The sequence below is a fragment of the Eulemur rufifrons genome, chromosome 6 (genome assembly GCF_041146395.1).
Source record: "Eulemur rufifrons isolate Redbay chromosome 6, OSU_ERuf_1, whole genome shotgun sequence".
NCBI lineage: Eukaryota > Metazoa > Chordata > Mammalia > Primates > Lemuridae > Eulemur > Eulemur rufifrons.
The window spans coordinates 37,129,812-37,149,132 of NC_090988.1; the positions used below are offsets into that span (position 1 = coordinate 37,129,812).

At 43.6% G+C, this 19,321-nt stretch overlaps 2 pseudogenes; both read left to right on the forward strand.

Moving 5' to 3' along the window:
• Positions 1-2,562: 2,562 nt before the first annotated feature.
• LOC138384807 (hypoxanthine-guanine phosphoribosyltransferase-like) lies at positions 2,563-11,355 on the forward strand (annotated as a pseudogene).
• A 6,374-nt stretch (positions 11,356-17,729) lies between these two features.
• LOC138383921 (peroxisomal membrane protein PEX13 pseudogene) lies at positions 17,730-18,941 on the forward strand (annotated as a pseudogene).
• Positions 18,942-19,321: the final 380 nt, after the last annotated feature.

The window sequence follows — 19,321 nt, forward strand, 5'->3', positions numbered from 1 at the left end:
TCAGCCCAGCCCTCCCAATGCCCTGCTGATCACAGTTCTCAAATCTCACTGGGATCCTAGTCCCTTGATGGCATCTCCTTATTTCTCCCCTGGAGCCCCACAGCTTCTCAACCACTCTCACTCGTGCCAGAGTGCCCTTCCTGAATGCAGACAGGACCAGGTCTCCCCACCGCCTGATACTTGCAGTGACTCCCCATGGCCTTCAGAATTAGGACTGATGGCCTTGACTGGTCCTGGGAACAGGGCTGGTCCTGATCTGGCTTCTGGGAACAAGGCTTGGGGAAGCTCGTGCCAATGCTTGGTCTGTGCGCTAGGCATCATCATCACCAGGGCAACCAGTGTGCTCGTCCTCTGTGCGCCCATCAGCACTGGGACTGCCATAGCACCTCTCGTACAGCCCAGTAATACCCGTTCATCTGTCTGCCCATCCACGCACACTCAGCACAGGCTGTCATCGTCCCCAGGGTCTGACACATCATAGGCACTGGGGAAATGGTGAACCAGTGCATGTGTGAATGAATGAATGAATGAAAAAATGAATATTAGGTACTTACAGGTATGTAACAACTGCGTGTTGTGTAGCAGTTTCTGTGCTAGTCCCTTAATATGCATTATCTCATTTATGTATTACAACAGCCCTACCAGGTATACAGGAGTTTTAACTCTGCTTTACAGATCACAAAGCCAAGGTTTGGAAAGGTTACAGAATGTTCTCAGTGCCCTCCCCCAGCTGGTAACCAGTGGCGGTGGCGTTCCGTGAGACTCCAAAGCCAGCATTCCTGCAGAGAGAGCCCACCCAGACGGGGGAGAATGAGGGCACCAAAGACCACAGTTGCCTGCTTCATACTGTGAGGGACCCACTCTCTGTAAAGAAATCAGGGCCAGGGCTGTTCAAGGACCTGTCCATTGGAAGAGGAGCCCATGATGTCCTCCAGGCCAGCTGGGGCACCCCAACAATCCAGATAAAACCCTAAAAACACCCAAACTTACCATTCTGTTTCATTCCTCCATTTGGTGTCCCGACCCACCCCACCCTTCACCCCTACTAAATTCCTTCTCATCCTGCCACCAAATCATCCTGGGCGCTTCCTCCCAGAAGCCTTCCTTGGTTCCTGCCACACCTGCCGCTCCCTCCTCCAGCCCTGCCAGTGACTCACTCCCTTCTCTATGCTTCCTCCACACTGCACACACCTATCCCTGTTTGTATTGTTGTTTGCTTACCTGTCAGTCTCCCTTGCAAGATTGTGGACCCCTTGGGAACAGTCTGACCGTTCCTCCACATCGCCCTCCTGAGACACCCAAGGTCTCAAGGTTTTCTTAAAAGAATCTGCAGCTCAGAGGCTGCTACAGCCCCCACTCCCTATCCTGTGGGCCCCCGGTTTCTGCAACTCCCACTCTTACCATGGTCTCACCCCTGCCCAGCCTTTTTGGACTGTTGACCTGCCCGGGTAGGGTTTGGCCTCACCCCTGCCTCCAGACTGCTGTCCGTCACTCTGCCCCAGGCTCTGAGGCTGAGAGCCAGCCCTGCCTCACGCTCGCTCCCAGCGCTGCTGCTTACGCCATTTCTTATCTGGACCAGGAGATTAAAAGGAAGCTTGTTCATCTCCGTATGCTCGGTGGTTAGCACAGAACCAGGCACTCAGTAGGCCCTGAGCAAATAACAGTATTCACAAGCACAGCAGTTACATGTCAGCAGTGTACTGCTCTTTTACATACTTGATCTCTTTTACTCTGTGCGACCATAGTAACCTATGAGGTAAATGTTATTGTCTTTATTTTGTAGATGTGGAAAGTAAGGTTCAGCGAGGTTAACAACTTGCCCAAATCACACAGCTAGAAAATGGCCAGTCCAGGATTCAAATCAGGTCTGTCTGACCCCAAAGCCTCCCCTCCAGACCACAAAACCCAGTAGCTATTAATGCAACTAGGCTAACCTGAAAGCCAGAGCCAGGTTAGAAGATGCTTTCAAGGAAGGAAACATTAACATTGTACAAGAGGTTTCCTCAAATAGAACCAGGATCTAAGATTTTTTTTTTTTTTTTTTGAGGCAATCTTGCTTTGTCGCCCCAGCTAGAATGCAATGGCATCATCATAGTTCACAGCAACCTCAAACTCCTGGGCTCACGCAATCCTCCTGTCTCAGCCTCCCGAGTAGCTGGGACTACAGGCGGGCGCCACTGCACCCAGCTAATTTTTTCTATTTTTAATGGAGACGGGAGTCTCACTCTTACTCAGGCTGGTCTCAAACTCCTGAGCTCAAGCAATCCTCCTGCCTCAGCCTCCCAGAGTGTTAGGATTACAGGCATGTGGAATGTACGTGGGCAAACACTCCACCAAAGGAAAAGTCCTGTGAAGTCGTTCATTCAACCATTTGAAAATATTTACTGAGCATCTTCCTTGTGCCAGACACTGTTGTCTCAACTGGGAATGAGGCAGACACAGTCCCAGTCCTCAAGAGCTTATATTCTAGTGAAAAAAACAGATTGTAAATAATAAACAAGTTTTAGATATTAATTAAATATTTTGATGGTTTCGGTGAAGTTCAAGTGAAACCCAAGGTGAATGGTGTGGGGAGAACCTCAGGACCACGCCCAGGTGTCTGGGGTGTTTGGGGAAGTGGCCCAGCCCCTTGTTCCGAAGCGTGCTTGTGTTGCATACAGTGGAATAGAGCATACAGAAGTCCCATTCCTAGAAACCCCACCCACTGGCATCACCAAAGAAAAACCCAGGATGGCTGAGAGCCACTGGTTGTTAATGGAAAGTTAATGGGCCACGTCCCTGATCAGTAGGAACTTCCTTGTTCAGGCATTCACTTGATCCTCCATTGGGGAAGTGTCTGAAGATGTCACATCCCACATGCCTGAGGCAAACCTGAGACTCAAGAGAGCCAGGCTTCAATCACAGGTACAGTGAAGAAAAGAGCAGAGGAAATGGTCTCCCTTCACTCTCTCCTCTGTCTTCCCCTCCTTCCACACAAGCCAACACAGCCCAGGAAAGTGACTCAAGCCCCCACTGCTCTTTGATGTGTGTGTTTTGGTGAATCCAGGCAAGGCCAACTCCAGGGTGTGCATGGGCAGGAGGGGGCCTTATATAAACAATTTCAGTATTTGCCCCATTCTGGTAGCCCATTGTACACAATCCCACAGAAGAAACATGATGCCTGCCAAGAGGAACAGTCCACCTGCAAGGTCACCCTCCTGGAACTGGAGCTGGCTAGAGGGCCCCAGGACAACCCCACAACACAAGTCCTGTAGCCCCCAGGGCATTTGGATGACCCCATCCCCATGCACAGACTAGAACATTAGAGAAAGCCCCAAAGGGGAAAAATGGGACTAGAGACCAAGGTCCAAGTAGGTTCCCGTCTGGGCTCAGGGTAACCTCCCCAGAGGGCACTGCTGGGCCCAGGTAGTCCCAGACTCCAGGGGGAACCATATTTGAGAGAGGCACTCCAAACATGGGACCCCTGAGGGCAGCAGCTCAGTACAGGACCCCACTGCCCCACTGCAGATCTAAGGACAGTCCTGGGTTCATGCATCTAGGTCTCCTCCCAATGCCAGTATTTGAGTTTTTTTTGAGTGCGAGGAGGAAGGCATAATCTGGCCACTGTGGTCTAGACATAGGATTTTCCCACAGTATCTCACGGGTGACACTTCTGGACCCTTCAGGGCTATACTCTATGTTTCTTATTCAAAGAGAGAAACCAGAGCAAAGAACAGAAATGATCCCAGAACCCACCCCCTGCCTCTTTCCATAACTAAAAGGTGGGCATTCACTCACCGCTCCAGGGCTACTCTTCACAGTCCCTCCATACCCTAACCGTGCCCTGCTACCCTCCGTGCTCCAGTCTCACAACCAGCTATGTTATTACTTGGGTACATGGCATGTGGTTATAACTTCTCCTAAACCCAGTCACCAAAAACTCTTGAGACTTTCTACTTCCAACGTGTTCACAATTCAGAAACAAAGAAGGCAATGGTGTGACAACTACCTGGGTGGTCAGCAAAAGTCAGATTCCATTGCAATACAACTTTCAGAATTCTTTTGTGGGGCCTAGAATTTTGTATGTGTATCAAATAATCTCTTAAAATAGGTGAGTCCCCAGCCTGAGCAAGAGTGAGACCCCGTCTCTACTAAAAATAGAAAGAAATTATATGGACAACTAAAATATATATATACAAAAAATTAGCCGGGCATGGTGGCGCATGCCTGTAGTCCCAGCTACTCGGGAGGCTGAGGCAGTAGGATCGCTTAAGCCCAGGAGTTTGAGGTTGCTGTGAGCAAGGCTGACGCCACGGCACTCACTCTAGCCCGGGCAACAGAGTGAGACTCTGTCTCAAAAAAAAAAAAAAAAAAAAAAAAAAATAGGTGAGTCCTCTCTGATCCTTGAAACTTGTTTTATTTAATATAATGACCTCAGTTGTAATAGTATTAATTTGTACTGGTGGAGAAATCTCCATTTCCTTTTATCATTAGTGACCAAAGAAATAGACTTAGAGACAAATCGAGTTCTCTTGTCTGAGAACTGCAGGTTTCAGAGTGATATCCATGTGAAGGCATTTGGCAAATCAGGACATTGTCTAGGATTGATTGGTTGAAGGTCAATCCAGACTCCCTAAGATCCCCCCTTCTTAGGAGATGGAAAAGCCCCTCTCCCTTCTCCCACCCTTCTGTGATCCTTCTAGAAATGGCTCAGTAGGGCTGTCATTAGTGCACCTCCAGTGACTGAGGCCTGTGGAATGCAGAGGAGCTGGGCAGGGCACCCAGGAAGGGGTTTACAGACTCCCTAGCCTGTTTTCTGAGAAGGAACCAAGTTGTTCACCAGCACTTCTTAAAAATCCCACCTGAGGAGTACAGCTCATCAGGAAACCCTGTTATATGGCATCAAAGATGCTGATTAACTGCAGCAAATTTCTGGGTGGGGGTGGCTGCAGGAAGTGAAATCCTGGTATAAAGGAAGGCCCTGGCTCCAGGTGGGAGCAGCCTTAACTGAGACCTCCCTGGGACACAGATTCCCAGGAGAAATGCTTCTGATGATCAAAGCATGTGGCCATTCTGTACAAAGAACTTTAAAGGCAGGGCCTCAGCTCCCAGGTTTGGGCACGTAGACGCGTGTGGCATGGATTTTGAAGGACGGCCAAGGCTCCCTGCTCTGGCCTGATCACTGATGCCTTAATTCCACAATCACAGCTTCCTTATTTTGGCTTAAGACTAACCCTGTAAAAATGCAAATATCTCATGATATTGGTCTCACTGCCGGGATTTCCTTCAATGAGTGAGTTTATTAGATCCTTTCCCATGAATGGGTTTAGATTGGGAGGAAGAACAGAGGGAGCATGAGGAGCCTGGCCTTCCAGGAAGAGGCACCACTAAGACCGCTCTAAGTCAGAGGGAATCCAAGAGCCGTGTAGTTCAGAAGTCGCCACTCACAGCCTACAGGCTGACTCCAGCCTGTTTTGTCGGTCTAAAATAGTGTCTAATGAAAAATCTGAATTCGATTTCCTGTAAGATGGCTGCGATCCCTCCAGATCATCCCAGGCCCCACCACTCCGTGCTGTCTCACCTCAGTCTACTCCACCTGTTCAAGACACCTGGCCTGCAGGGGGCTCAGTTTGTGACCCCCGAATCTAGTCCAGTTTTCCACTCAATGCCAAAGTCCTTTTAACAACATCATGTATTCATTCATTGATCCATATATTCATTCAAAAATATGTACTGAGCACGTGCTATAGGCAGGCCAAAAAACACACGGAATTTTACAGCGGGAAGAGAGCTTAGAGCAGGAAGAGGGCTTAGAGATGTTCTAGTCTGACAACGTCATTTCCCAGGTGATGTAACTGAGGCTCAGAGAGCTGCATGACTTGCTTAACCCCACAAAGCTGCTCCGAGGCACAGCCGGGTGGCCAGACATGGCTGTCTCACTTGAGACTGGGCAGCATCTCACCGACATCTAATTACACTCTGACCATGAAATTCCCCTAAGGGAACCAGTTTAATGAAATCCCCGAGATCCCTTCAGGGGATCTGCGAGGTCAAAACTATTTTCATAATGATACCAAGCTACTATTTGCTTTTGTCACTCTCATTCTTTCATGCATATACATTGAAGTTTTCCAGAGGTGCATGGTGTGTGGTATCACAAGGGACTGAAGGCAGAAGCAGAGAGGCAAATACTAAGCTTGTCATTGAACAAGTTTGCATAACTGTGTAACCATGCCACTCTTCTCACTAAATGTTTTTTGGGAAAATATATTTTTATTTAAAAATATGGCCAGGCGCGGTGGCTCACACCTGTAATCCTAGCACTCTGGGAAGCCGAGGCGAGTGGATCACTCGAGGTCAGGAGTTCGAGACCAGCCTGAGCAAGAGCGAGACCCCGTCTCTACTAAAAATAGAAAGAAATGATCCGGCCAACTAAAAATATATATAGAAAAAATTAGCCGGGCGTGGTGGCGCATGCCTGTAGTCCCAGCTACTCGGGAGGCTGAGGCAGTAGGATCGCTTAAGCCCAGGAGTTTGAGGTTGCTGTGAGCTAGGCTGATGCCACAGCACTCATTCTAGCCTGGGCAACAGAGCGAGACTCTGTCTTAAAATAAATAAATAAAAATGTATGTTATTTATGTTAATGTTTAATGGGCTTATGCTAACACTTATTCTAAAATTAATTAATAAGTATTTTCAAACTTCTCAATTTTAATTTCCTTTTTTAATAAAAATCTTAGTATTTTTATTGTAAAAGGCTCTTGCTATAAACAGTTTTCTTTTTGATATGAATTGAAAAAGCTAATTTACATGAAGTTAATAATTCTAAGTGTTGGCAGAATGAAGCTGTTTGCTGAAGACACAACAAAGCAACTCTTAATTTGGAATAATCTCCTTTAAAAAAAGAATCCCTATTAGCCACTAATTTCTTACATGGTAAATATCAATAGATGTAATCCACATAAGCTAAAGCTCTTTGGGGAGGGTCTTTAATAATTTTTAAAAGTATAAAGAAGTTCTGAGTTCTAAAGTTTGAGAACTGCTGCTCTAACAAACCTAGCAAAGGTAAATTATATTACTTGAATTTTTCCAACAAGCATATAGTCACGTACAGTTTGTACAATTAAAAAGAAAAAAGAACATGGGCTCCATTTTTGCTCTTTAGAAAGAAACAGAAAGTGAGGCCTTGTGTCGTGGCAGGCCCGTGACTCCTTCGCGCTGCTTCAAGATCTGTCTGACTTGAGCTGTTCCACCACCAAAGACTGGGACGAGGGACTCCAGCTCTGCGAGTGTCAAGGGGTGATGTTGGGGCTGGTGTTACCAGGATTTGCCTCTCAACCCCCAAACCTGCTCCTCCTGCATCCATCTTGGTGACGGGTACCACCCCAGGAGCCCAGGCCAGAAAGTGGCTTCCTCTTCCCTGCTCCCCTCTCACCTTCAGCCACATTCCCCATGGCTACCTCCTATGGCAGCCCTGGTTCCTTTCCTCCTCACTGCAATGGCCCCTGGTTGTGACAGTCATTATCACTGCATAGAGACAGCCCCCATGTCTTCACTGGTCTCACGGCCCCTCTCATCCTCTCCATCGTGGCTCCACTCTGATTCCCAAGTAACCTTTCCATTGCACGAATCTGATCCACCCCACTCAGCCTTCTTTGTGGCATAAAAGGTCCTTCATAATCCAGCCCCTGAGGACCTATCCGGCACCAGCATCTCACACAGCTCTCCAACTTTATCCTCCACCATGAACTCTCCTGGTATGTCTCCAAACCCGCCGGCATGGGGGCTTAGGAGCCTTTCAATATGGGGCTTGGAGTTCCCTGAGCCCGGACTGCATTTCCTTCCTGCTTTTCTGCCTAACTCCATACTTTGTCTCAGCTCAAGAATGTCCTTCTTCTAAGGGAAACCTCAGCTCCTAGGAAGACCCAGTACAGAGCTAAGCATACAGTAAGTGTTAAACAAATGGATGAATCCCTTATTTGAAAAAAAGCATGGTATGGTGTCTGTTAAATGCCCCTGCCTTATTAGCATGGCATAATGAACTTTTGCTAACCGCCATCCTACAGGGCCAGTGAGTAGTCTTCGTTCCAGACGCCAGGCCTCATTGCATACTCTGTAAGGTAGAGACAGAGACCTAACCTCGGCACGTCACCTAGAAGTTGTTTTTCTATTAGTATGTCTTTAATATCTATTGTTGTCTTGTCTTTTGTTTATTTTTCCTTAAAATGGAATTATAGGACAGGATGGAGCTAATTTGTGGTTCTAATAAACTGATATCTGGTTCATTGTTTCTATCATTTTAAGGTTAATAACACAATACTTAAAAATCTTTTCTTAGTATACATAATGCATCGATATTATTCTCATCACTTTCTCACTAAAAACAGTACTTCTTTATAACATTAATTCTGGTAGCATCTTCTTTATAGTGTCAGTATGAAATAGGATAGGTTGTCCATAGAATCTTTGCCTGTTAAAATAGCCTGTGATCCCTATTTATTATTAACAAAGGAAACTTTATAGGAAGAAGAAAATCTATTGAAATAACCCATTTTAGGTCAAACACCTAAAACAGGATTTATCACATGGTAGTGAACAATAAATGCTAGTGCTTCTTCCTTCTGTGATTAAAGCCAAATCTGACACAACTAAGTCCAGAGTTTTCAGCATGACATGTACATCCCTACTGATTTGACCCCTGCCTCCATCTGCAATCTGCCACTCCTCCCATGAACCTTTATGTTCCAGCAATATAATCTGTTGGTGGTCCTTGGATGCACCGTGCCACGCTGTTTCTCAACCCTTTGCCCTTACTCGCCTGATTCCTGTGCTGGGAATGCACTTGCCCCATCTAACTCCTGGCCTGCCTGACTCAGAACAGGTGCCACCTTCTGCGGAAACACCTCCAGTCCTTCCCAGCTAGAGTTAGCTTCGCCACCTTGGAGCCCCCAGGAATTTTAGGCTTATCTCCGTCATACTCATGTAACCTCGGGCACAGGACCTGACCTCACATATCTTAGTTTCCTCATCTGTAAAATGGAATAATTACAGTTTCAACCTCACAGGTTTATCAGGATAATTACTGGAGATATATATGTAAAGTGTTTAGAATAATGCTTGTCACATATTAATCACTCCCTACATTCTAGCTATTATATTTATTTTGGTAGCACTTACCACATTGAAAATACCTGTGCACTTATCTACACATATATGAGAATGTCTTTTTTTCTGTGTTTCCAAGAATAGCTGACCTCTTGTTCACTAGCAAGAGCTCTACAAACTGAACTAATGCTTTATATCACTTAAAATTCTATCATCTATCAAAGTGCACACACAGATTTATACCACAGTAATCACCAAAGAATACTATTTCATATGCTGATCTTTTACTTTACTTTTGTAAATTTTTTCCAGAAACCTGAATTAGGCTGCCATATTTTTGTAAATTTTTAGTGGCTGTATACATATTTATTCATTTTCTCTTATATTTCTGTCATTTATGTCATTTTTAAAAGCTATATACATGATTATTCATTTGTAGTTTTATAATTAATTTTGTTGTAAACATCTTTGGCATTAAAAAAGGAATGTTTTCTTACGGCAGCAGGAATTGTCTGGTCAAAACATATAAATACCTTTATAGCCCCTGAAAGCGATCACTACAATGACCTCGAGACGGACTGGGCGGATACATGATTTCTCACCAACCCATTTCTTCCCAGACTTGTCATCATTGGATTTTATCACTGGTTCTGTTATTTTAATGGAGTTATAATGGCACCTCTGAGTTGCTTTTATTTATTTTTTTAAAGCATGTAAAAGTTTATTTCTCTCTCATAAAAACATTTGGGTTCTCTGAGGGCAGTGGAGGGATCTCGATGATCTCTGCCTCCCCACTGCATTGCACAGTGACAGGCACACAGCAGGAGTTCGTTAAATATGGGCTGAAATCTGGTGAAATTACTATTACCAGTGATGATCTCCACTTTCAAAAAATTTTTTTGGAGAAAATAGAATGCTAGGAATATGCATCCCTAGTGCCCAGGGCCCAACCATACATACAAGGACCTCAAGTTACCCTTTAAAACCTTCCACACTCCAGCTTGCCATACCCCAAACACCTGTTCACATGCCTGTGGCAGGTCCCTTGTCATTGGTCAAGGGTTTAGGTTACAGGGTCTGTAGAGTTGCTAGCCATGCCAGTGCTCACGATAAAGTGGTTTCTGCTTTAACTTGGGCTTAATCAACAAAGACACTAACTAAGTAATGCCTGCTCAGCCTATATTCACCTGTATTTAGTCCTGGCTCTTGTGGCCATGTCTCCCATTCAGACAGATAAAAGAAACTCGCTATCATATCAGGATCTAAGTTGTAAAAATGTTCTCCTCTCTAAATTATAGGTAGAGTCAGGTCACCGGAATTACCAAGAGCTGTTAAGCTCTATCCATCTACGTTCATTTTGAACTACGCCTGAGAAGCCAAGATTTACCTCAGAACCTGAGGCAATGTTGCTAAAATGTCTCAAGCCAAATAAACAATACTTAATGTAGAGAAGTCTTTATTTTACTTAACGAATAAAGCATTTTTTAAATTTATATTGTAATATTCTAAATTGAACTAACCCATTATTATCAATCCTATTTAATGAAGTCTTATAAAAACTGCCAATAAAAAAACAAAATAAATAAATAAAAAACAAAAAAATAAAAACTGCCAGTAAATATTACACAAAAATAAGAAATAAAAAGCCATTCTGGTGACCCACAGCCTCAGCATCATGATTAGGGATGATGACTCAGGTTATGATCAAGGCTTAGTTTGTATACCTAATCATTATGCCGAAAATTTGGAAAAGGTGTTTATTCCTCATGGAATAATTATGGCAGGACCAATGTCTTGCTCAAGACGTGATGAAGGAGACAGGAGCCCTTCACATGGTAGCCCTCTGTGTGCTCCAGGGGAGCTATAAATTTTTTGATGAGCTGCTAGATTACCTCAAAGCCCGACTAGAAATAATGATAGATCCATGCCTGTGACTGTAGGTTTTATCAGACTGAAGAGCTACTGTAATAGCCAGTCAACAGGGGACTTGAGTAAGAGGTGGCAATGATCTCCCAACTTTAACTGGAAAGAATGACTTGACTGTTGAGGATATAAGTGACATCAGCAAACCAATGAAAACCTTGGGTTCCTTGTTCAAGCGTATAATCCAAAGATGGCCAAGGTTGCCAGTTTGCTGGTGTTGGATATAGGCCAGACTTGGTTGCATTTGAAATTTCAGACAAGTTTGTTTCAGGATATACCCTTGAGTATAATGAATACTTCAAGGATGTGAATCATGTTTGTGTCATTAGTGAAACCGGAAAAGCCTAAGATGAGACTTCAAGTTCATTTAGAAACATCTGGAGTTCCATTGACATCACTAGTAAAATTATTAAATGTTCTAGTTCTGTGTCTATCTGCTTAGTAGAGCTTTTTGTGTGCACCTTCTAAGGATTTTATCTGTTTTGTATTTTAGAAATGTCAGTTGCTGCATTTCTTTTTGCTGTTGTTGTTGAGACTGAGTCTTGCTTTGTTGCCGTGGGTACAGTACAGTGATGTCATCATAGCTCCCTGCAACCTCCAACTCCTGGGCTCAACGATCCTTCTGCCTCAGCCTCCCAAGTAGCTGGGACTACAGGTGCATGCCACCACACTTGTGTAATTTTTCTGCTTTTAGTAGAGATGGGGTCTCACTTTTGCCCAGGCTGGTCTCAAACTCCTTAGCTCAAGCAATTCACCCACCTTGGCCTCCCAGAGTGCTTGGATTACAGGTGTGAGCCAGTGCCCCTGGACAAAACTTATTAAACACAGGTTGCTGAGCTCTATCCCAGAGCTCCTGATTCAGTAGGTCTAGGGTGAGGCCAAATAATCTGCATTCTAACCTGGGAATTCAAGTTCCCAGGGACCACACTTTGAGAACCACTGCTAGAGAGGGTATCTTGCCAGTGGGCTGGATGTTGGACTAGATAACTTTCGAGATCTCTTCCAGCTCTGAGATTCTGTGAATCCATGGAAGCCTCACACAAGACATTCAGATTCCAAGGAGTTGTATTTGTTCCAAAAATGATACTCAATTCACTTCAGTTCAAAGAAGCAAGTATTTATGGAACACCTGCTATATTCTTAGCAGTATGCTAGGTACTCAAAGTACTATCAAAAAATTATAGCAAATAATCCCAGCTCTCAACGACCTTGCAATTGAACTGGGCAGGGAAGCCCTAGCTCCTTCACTTGGCTCCTGTGTTTTCACCTATGTGACAAATATGTATTATTTTTCTACTCTGCTATAATCCATGAGCTAGGCTTAGAGGATACACAGGTGAACAAAAAATACAATCCAACCTAAGAAGCACTTAAGAAAGGTACAACCATTCTAAACCTTAATTCATTCATGTATAAAATGGAAATGGTTCTCACTTCCTAAAATCATTGTGAGGATTCAATTAGATTATGTTGTCAAAGAGCCTAGGACAGTACCTAGTGCATAGTCTAGATGCTCAATAAATACTTCTTTTGTCTGGGATACTTCATAGTAAAAGTAGGGTGTGATCTGGTCTCCAAGAGTTGAGGAAGTAAATTCACAGCTATCACATCTCCATGGAACAAGTGGGGTTTTGTTTGTTTGTTTGTTTGTTTGTTTGTTTTTTGAGACAGAGTCTCACTCTGTTGCCCGGGCTAGAGTGAGTGCGGTGGCGTCAGCCTAGCTCACAGCACCTCAAACTTCTGGGCTTAAGCGATCCTACTGCCTCAGCCTCCTGAGTAGCTGGGACTACAGGCATGTGCCACCATGCCCAGCTAATTTTTTTTTTCTATATATATTTTTAGTTGGCCAGATAATTTCTTTCTATTTTTAGTAGAGACGGGGTCTCACTCTTGCTCAGGCTGGTCTCGAACTCCTGACCTCGAACGACCCACCCTCCTCAGCCTCCCAGAGTGCTAGGATTACAGCTCATTGTGATCTGGTTCCTGACATTGCTACAGTTTCCCCTTCTCTACTAATAGCAGCAGAACTGAGTCTCAGAAGACCCTGAGAGAAGCTCCAGGCCAACTCATCACAGGAGCTGCCACTTGCAAGTATCCTGGAAGGTGACAAGCTGAAATGCAGCAATCTGCAAAATTTCCCAACCTCAGCACCACTGACATTTTAGATGGCATACTGTTTTGTTGGGGGCTGGGGGCCTGTCTCATGCACTGTAAGATGTGTAGCAGCGTCCCTGGCCTCTATCGACTAGATGCCAATAGCACCCCTCCCCAAGTTGAGACATTCAAAAATGTTTCCAGATATGTCCAAATGTCCCAATGGGACAAAATCACCCATGACTGAGAACCACAGGTATAGAAGGACTCACACACAGAGTTGCCAGATTTAGCAAATAAAAATACAGAACCCCTGAAAAATAAACCCATATAATGGGAAAAAATATTTGTAAACCATATGTCAAATAAGGGTTCAATTTCCAAATATATAAAGAACTCCTATAACTAAACACAAAAAAACCCATTTAAAAATGAGCAAAAGACTTGAATAGACATTTCTTTAAGGAAGTACATAAATGCTCAATAATCACATGAAAATATGTTCAGCATTACTAATCATTGGGAAAATGCAAATGAGATACTACTTCACATCCATTAATATGGCTATTATAAAAAAAACAAAAAGGGAAATATTATAACAAGTGTTGGTGAGGATGTGGAGAAATTAGGACCCATGTGCGTTGCTGGTGGGAAGATAAAATAGGCACCTGCTAAGGAAAACAGTTTGCAAGTTCCTCAAAATGTTAAAGATAGAATTATCATATGATCTGGTAATTCCACTTCTAGGTATATACCCAAAAGGATTGAAGGCAGGAGCTCAAACAAACACTTTGAATATCAATGCTCATAGCAGCATTACTCACAACAGCCAAAAATGTGGAAACTACCCAAATGTCCATGAGCAAAATGAATGGATAAACAAAGTGTGGTGTATACATATGTAATGGAGTATTTATTATTCAGCCTTTAAAAGGAATGGAATTCTGATATACGAATGAACCTCGAAAACATTATGCTAAATGAAATCAGCTGTACACAAAAGGACAAATATTACCTGACTCCACTTATGTAAGGTACCTAAAAGAGGCAAATTCATAGAGACAGAAAAAATAACAGGTGTTAGTAGAGGATGCAGAGAGAGCAGAGTGAGAAGTTATTTCTTAATGAGTACAGAGTTTCTATCTGGGATGATGAAAAAGTTCTGGAAATGGATAGTGGTGATGGTTGCACGACACAGTGAATGTATTTAATGCCACTGAAGTGCACACATAAAAATAGTTAAAAAAGTAAATTTTATGTTATGTATATTTTATCACAACAATTTTTTTAAATATAGGACCATTCAATTCATTTGAAATTCAGTAAACAACAAATAATTTGTTAGCATAAGTACATCCTATGCAATACTTGGGACATATTTATACTAAAAAATTATTTGCTGTTTTTCTGAAATTAAAATGTAACTGGGCATCCTGTATTTTATCTGGCAACACTGACCAAAGATCATCAGAGTTTCAACCTAGGTAGAAACAAAAAAAAAAAAAAAAAGAGGATTTCAGACATGTTTTAGGATAAAAATTGATAAGACTTGGAGACCAACTAGAATGAGCACATGCTGAAGAGGGAAGAAGTGAGAATAGTGTTGAGACTTCTGTTTACAATGCAAAGGTGCCCTTGATGGAGATAAGGAGCTACCATGACCATTCAGCCCGTTCATTTATTCAGCTAAGCTGTATCTTTGCCTGGCATTGCTGTAAGGGCTGAGAAGACCTCAGTGAGTAAATTAGGAGCTTGTCACCCAGTGGGCAAGTAAGGAGACAGCTGCAATCGGTATGGCAAGCTCCATGACGGTGGGGGGGGGGGGTGGTGGCGCGTAGGAGAGGCACCAGGAAAGGATCAGATGGCAGTCACTGGGATCTGGAGTCGGGGAGGAGCATCATCACAAGAGCTCTTGGAAGAGAACCAGGGACAGTGCTGGCCTCCTTGACTGCCACCAGGAGTGGCCCTGCAGACCACGGGAATCTCACTTTATCATTCATTGCCTTCCAAAAACCAATGCTCGTCTAAGGAGGGGCTGCACCCTCCTACCCCCAGAAGAACCTGTTGCCAGCAAAGTCAGATACAATCTTGCAAACTGAAATGACTGCCGTCCACCCCGCTGCTGCCCTCCTGGAGCGATGATTTTAAAGCTAAAAATAAATAAAACATATCGTTAGGGTCCACAGGTTTCCCGGTGCCCAATGTGCAGCAGTGAGTGGGGGCCTGGGAAATGGGCAGCTTCCAAGTCAGGTTGGTGTCTCGGCTTGGCTTTTGGTGCCCCTGCTGTTGCCTCATTATACCCTGTACATCCACAAATCGTTAATTTCTTAAACATGTTGTAGCACCACTAAAATTATAATCACAAAACGCACCATTAAAGGATGGGCTCGCTCAGGAAGAATGAGTCATGAAGATTAAAGAAAAGCCAGTTCTAAAATCCTGGCTTTTCTTGGGAAATTCCCTGAGGCAACTCAGCAGGGAATTAAATTGCCCTGTTAGTGGGCTAGATTCTCTGTAACTTTCTGAACCTAGAGACACAGCTCCTCATCTCTTTTGGATCTTTCCACTGGGTAGACAGGGTGGATTTCTTGTCAAGTTCGGGGAAGATTTAGTGGTGTCTAGGTGATAAATCAGCCAAGATCCTGGGGTGCGGCCAGCTAACCTACATATATGCTAGACTTTGATTTCAACCCAAGTGAGTGTAACCTTATTTTATTATTGAGTGGGCAGGGGAGGCATGGAGGTAGAGCCAGAGAAAAAAGGGGCTCCAACAGATTTTTAGGGCAGTGAGACATTCTGTATGCTCATGTAATGGTGGATACCTTATACATTTGACAAAACCCATAGAAGGTACAACACAAATAATGAACCCTAATGTTAAACTGTGAACTTTAGTTCATAACAATGTGTCAATATTGACTCATCACTTATAACAAATGTACCACACTATGCAAGATGTTAATATTAGGAGAAACTGGGTGGAGAGTGAAGGAGCATATAGGAACTCTATACTTGCTACTCAATTTTTATGTAAACCTAAAACTGCTGAAAAAAATAAATTCTATTAATTTAAAAGGGGGTGGGTGCATGTTGCAGAGTCCTCCCAGGATGGGAGTGGAGGAGAAGCAAGACAGGCAAGAATTGGACAAATTCATAAATGAGTAATGTGGAAGCGAGCAGAACTGTAGCACCTGTAGGATAGGGACTGTTTCATTATCTCTGTATGTGCAGCACATCATGATACATTTGCTGTATAAATGAATGAATGAGAGAAAGTGATTTGGTTGTATTTTAAGGCAGTCATTAACAGGCAAATGAACTAGAAATACAAAAGAATCTTTTCAAAATATATAAGCTCATTAGTCCTTCTGCCTTGGCCCATAAGATTTGGAACACACGTCTGAGTGTGCACAGGTGTGCATGCATGTGCACGCACACACACAGGTGCCTCGTCCCCACACCCCATCCCCGGAGTTGAGAGGTACAGTTTTTAGAGGACTTTCTCACCCTCGATGCACACAGCCATAGGATAAATGCATTATTGCCTTGTGTTGTCTGGGGGAGACCAGGCTTGGAAAGAATCCTATCTTTGCCAAACTGATTTTGCACATTACAAAGCATTGCACTCGGGCAGAGTGAGTGGCTGCCCAGCAGTGCAAGAATGGAATCATTTGCTTCTCTTCCTACTGCTTCTCTCTACTTGAGTGGAAGCCTTCCTTCAAGTACTTACTGGACTTCATTAAGGACTCCAGAAGGTCTCTGATAATACACCTGTGTTGTTATCTGAACCTCCCCCCGCCCCTGCCCCGCCTTATATTCTCCTCACAGCACCTAAGAGTAATGCATCAATCTGATAATCTGGTTGGCACCGTCCTCCCCGAGAAGAGGGGAGGGGGTAAGAGGCCAGCCTGGATTATAAAAAGAAGAGGAGGAGGCTGGCAGTGGAAGACTTATCAGAGCTTCATGCCCCAGAGTGTCAGTCTAGAAGGGTATTGAAGGCCTGGGATAAATTTTGAATTCAGGGAATCACAGGAGAGTTGGCATTTGAGCTGAGTTGAAAGAAAAATAGGAATTTGCATGCAGCCAGAAGAGTCAGGAAGAAATTAAAATCAAAATTGGACTGTTTCAAAGATGGCTAAGAATTGGCCCATTGGCCACAGCCCAAATCTGACAATAAGAGATAGACTGTTTTAAGCTACCTATGCATAGGGCCGAGAGCCCACACACATTGATGGGAAGGGTTGATCTCAGAACTGACTGGCTACTCAGTGAGTTCTACCCCTGGACGGTCTTGGATAGCTATAAGCTAGACTTGAAAGCTCTTTAAAATCTGTCTTGCCTACCATCATATTCCCAACACCTAGCACAGTATCTGAAACTTAATCAGGTACCTACTACATACTTGTTAAATAAATGCCTGGCAGTTCTGTGATTCTTGGGTCTATGATTCCATTACCTAGTGCATGAGTCTTATTACAGCACTTATCACATTGCCTGTTTTATCATCTACACTCATTTTCGACCTCCCTAAAGACTGCAGCTGTTTTTTTCATCTCTGCTACCCAGCACTGCACACAACAAAAAACCAAAGTGGAGCTAGGAGCGGGAGCGGAGTGGAGGTGGAGGAGATGGTGTCCCAGCTGCCACCTCCCCTGAAACCCAGGGAGACCTGCCAAATTCTAGGGGCCAGGCTGGGGCCAGGACCCAGCCCCACTTTCCAATCTGCTGATTTGGGTCCTACTTTACTGACGAGACCTGGACAACCAACACTCACCAGATTGCCCCCACCTACTCTTCCAAGGCCATCACAGCAGACAAGCAGCAGCAATGTGAACACTCTCAGACCTGCTTATCATTCATTTTCCTCTGGATATGGTGCCTGTGGAAATTCATTTTATGGAAACTATAGCCCTTGTAGTTATGGATATAATGGTTTGGGCTATAACCACCTCTGTACAGATGATCTTCCACCCAGTATATTTGTTCATCAAGCTGAAGAAAGTAGCAGAGGTTCATTTCAGTCCATTGAAAGTATGTATTGTGCATGCATTTGCCTCTGTTGGCATGATGAGGGATGCTACCTTTCAGCTATCTATTAATATAACAGTTTCAGGGCTGTAGTGGATGCAGCAAATCACTTTTCTTGATTAAAAATATACTTTACAAAGGTTTTTTCAGTTTTTGTATTAGTTAGAACTACAACATATCTTTACAGACAGTTACAGCGATGACAGGTTTAAGAAGAGGCTCTGAGAATGAGGAACTGTGGGCAGAAAGTGGAGGAACTGCGGCTTGCCTTGGTACTGAAGACCGAGCAGCTAACTCAGCAAAATCTTGGCCAATATTCTTGTTCTTTGCTGTCATCCTTGGTGGTCCTTACCTCCTCTGGGAACTGCTGTCAACCCACAGTGATAAAGTAACAGACAACATCAACTGGGCAAGTTTTCTGTAGTTGACCTTGTGTTGCTAGAGCAGAATATGATTCTGCTGCCGTATCTGAAGAAGAAATTTCTTTCCGGGATGGTGATATGCTAAACTTAGTTTTCAAAGAACAACAGCCCAAAGTATGTGGTTGGCTTCTGGTTAGTCTTGATGGTGAAACAACAGGACTTATACCTACAAAGTATGTCAAAATTCTTGTTAAAAGAAGAGGTAGGAAAATGGTGGAATCAGGTAAAATTTCCAAGCAGCTACAATCTTTTATGACCCCAACACTAATTAAAGGAGCCACAGCTGCTGATTCTTTGGAAGAACAGGAAGCTGCCTTTGAATGTGTTTTTGTTGAAGCTAATAAGGTTCCAGTTGTACCCGATTCCACTGGCAATAAACAAGATCTTTGATATCATTCTCGTTTCCCTGCAGTTGAACAATATGTTAGAGTATTTTTTAAAACTATTTCGCTCCAAGAAATTAATCCACAATCGAATGAAAACATTTGTTATTGGCTATTTCAGATGTTTTGCTGTTAGAAATTATTAAAGTTATATGCTAGTATGTTGGTTTAGTGACCTGGTTACATAGTACAAGTTATCGGACCATGAGGACATGTGTTCCACCTAGATTTTAAGATTATGGAGACCGATATCATTTTCATCTTATTTAAATCCCTAGGTTTATTGGAAGAGTAAGATTGATGAACTAAAGAATGCATAGTTTCCTACAGTAGGGATCATTAATGCTTTTTAAAGTTCTAAATTAATTGACTTGGAAGCCTCAGAAA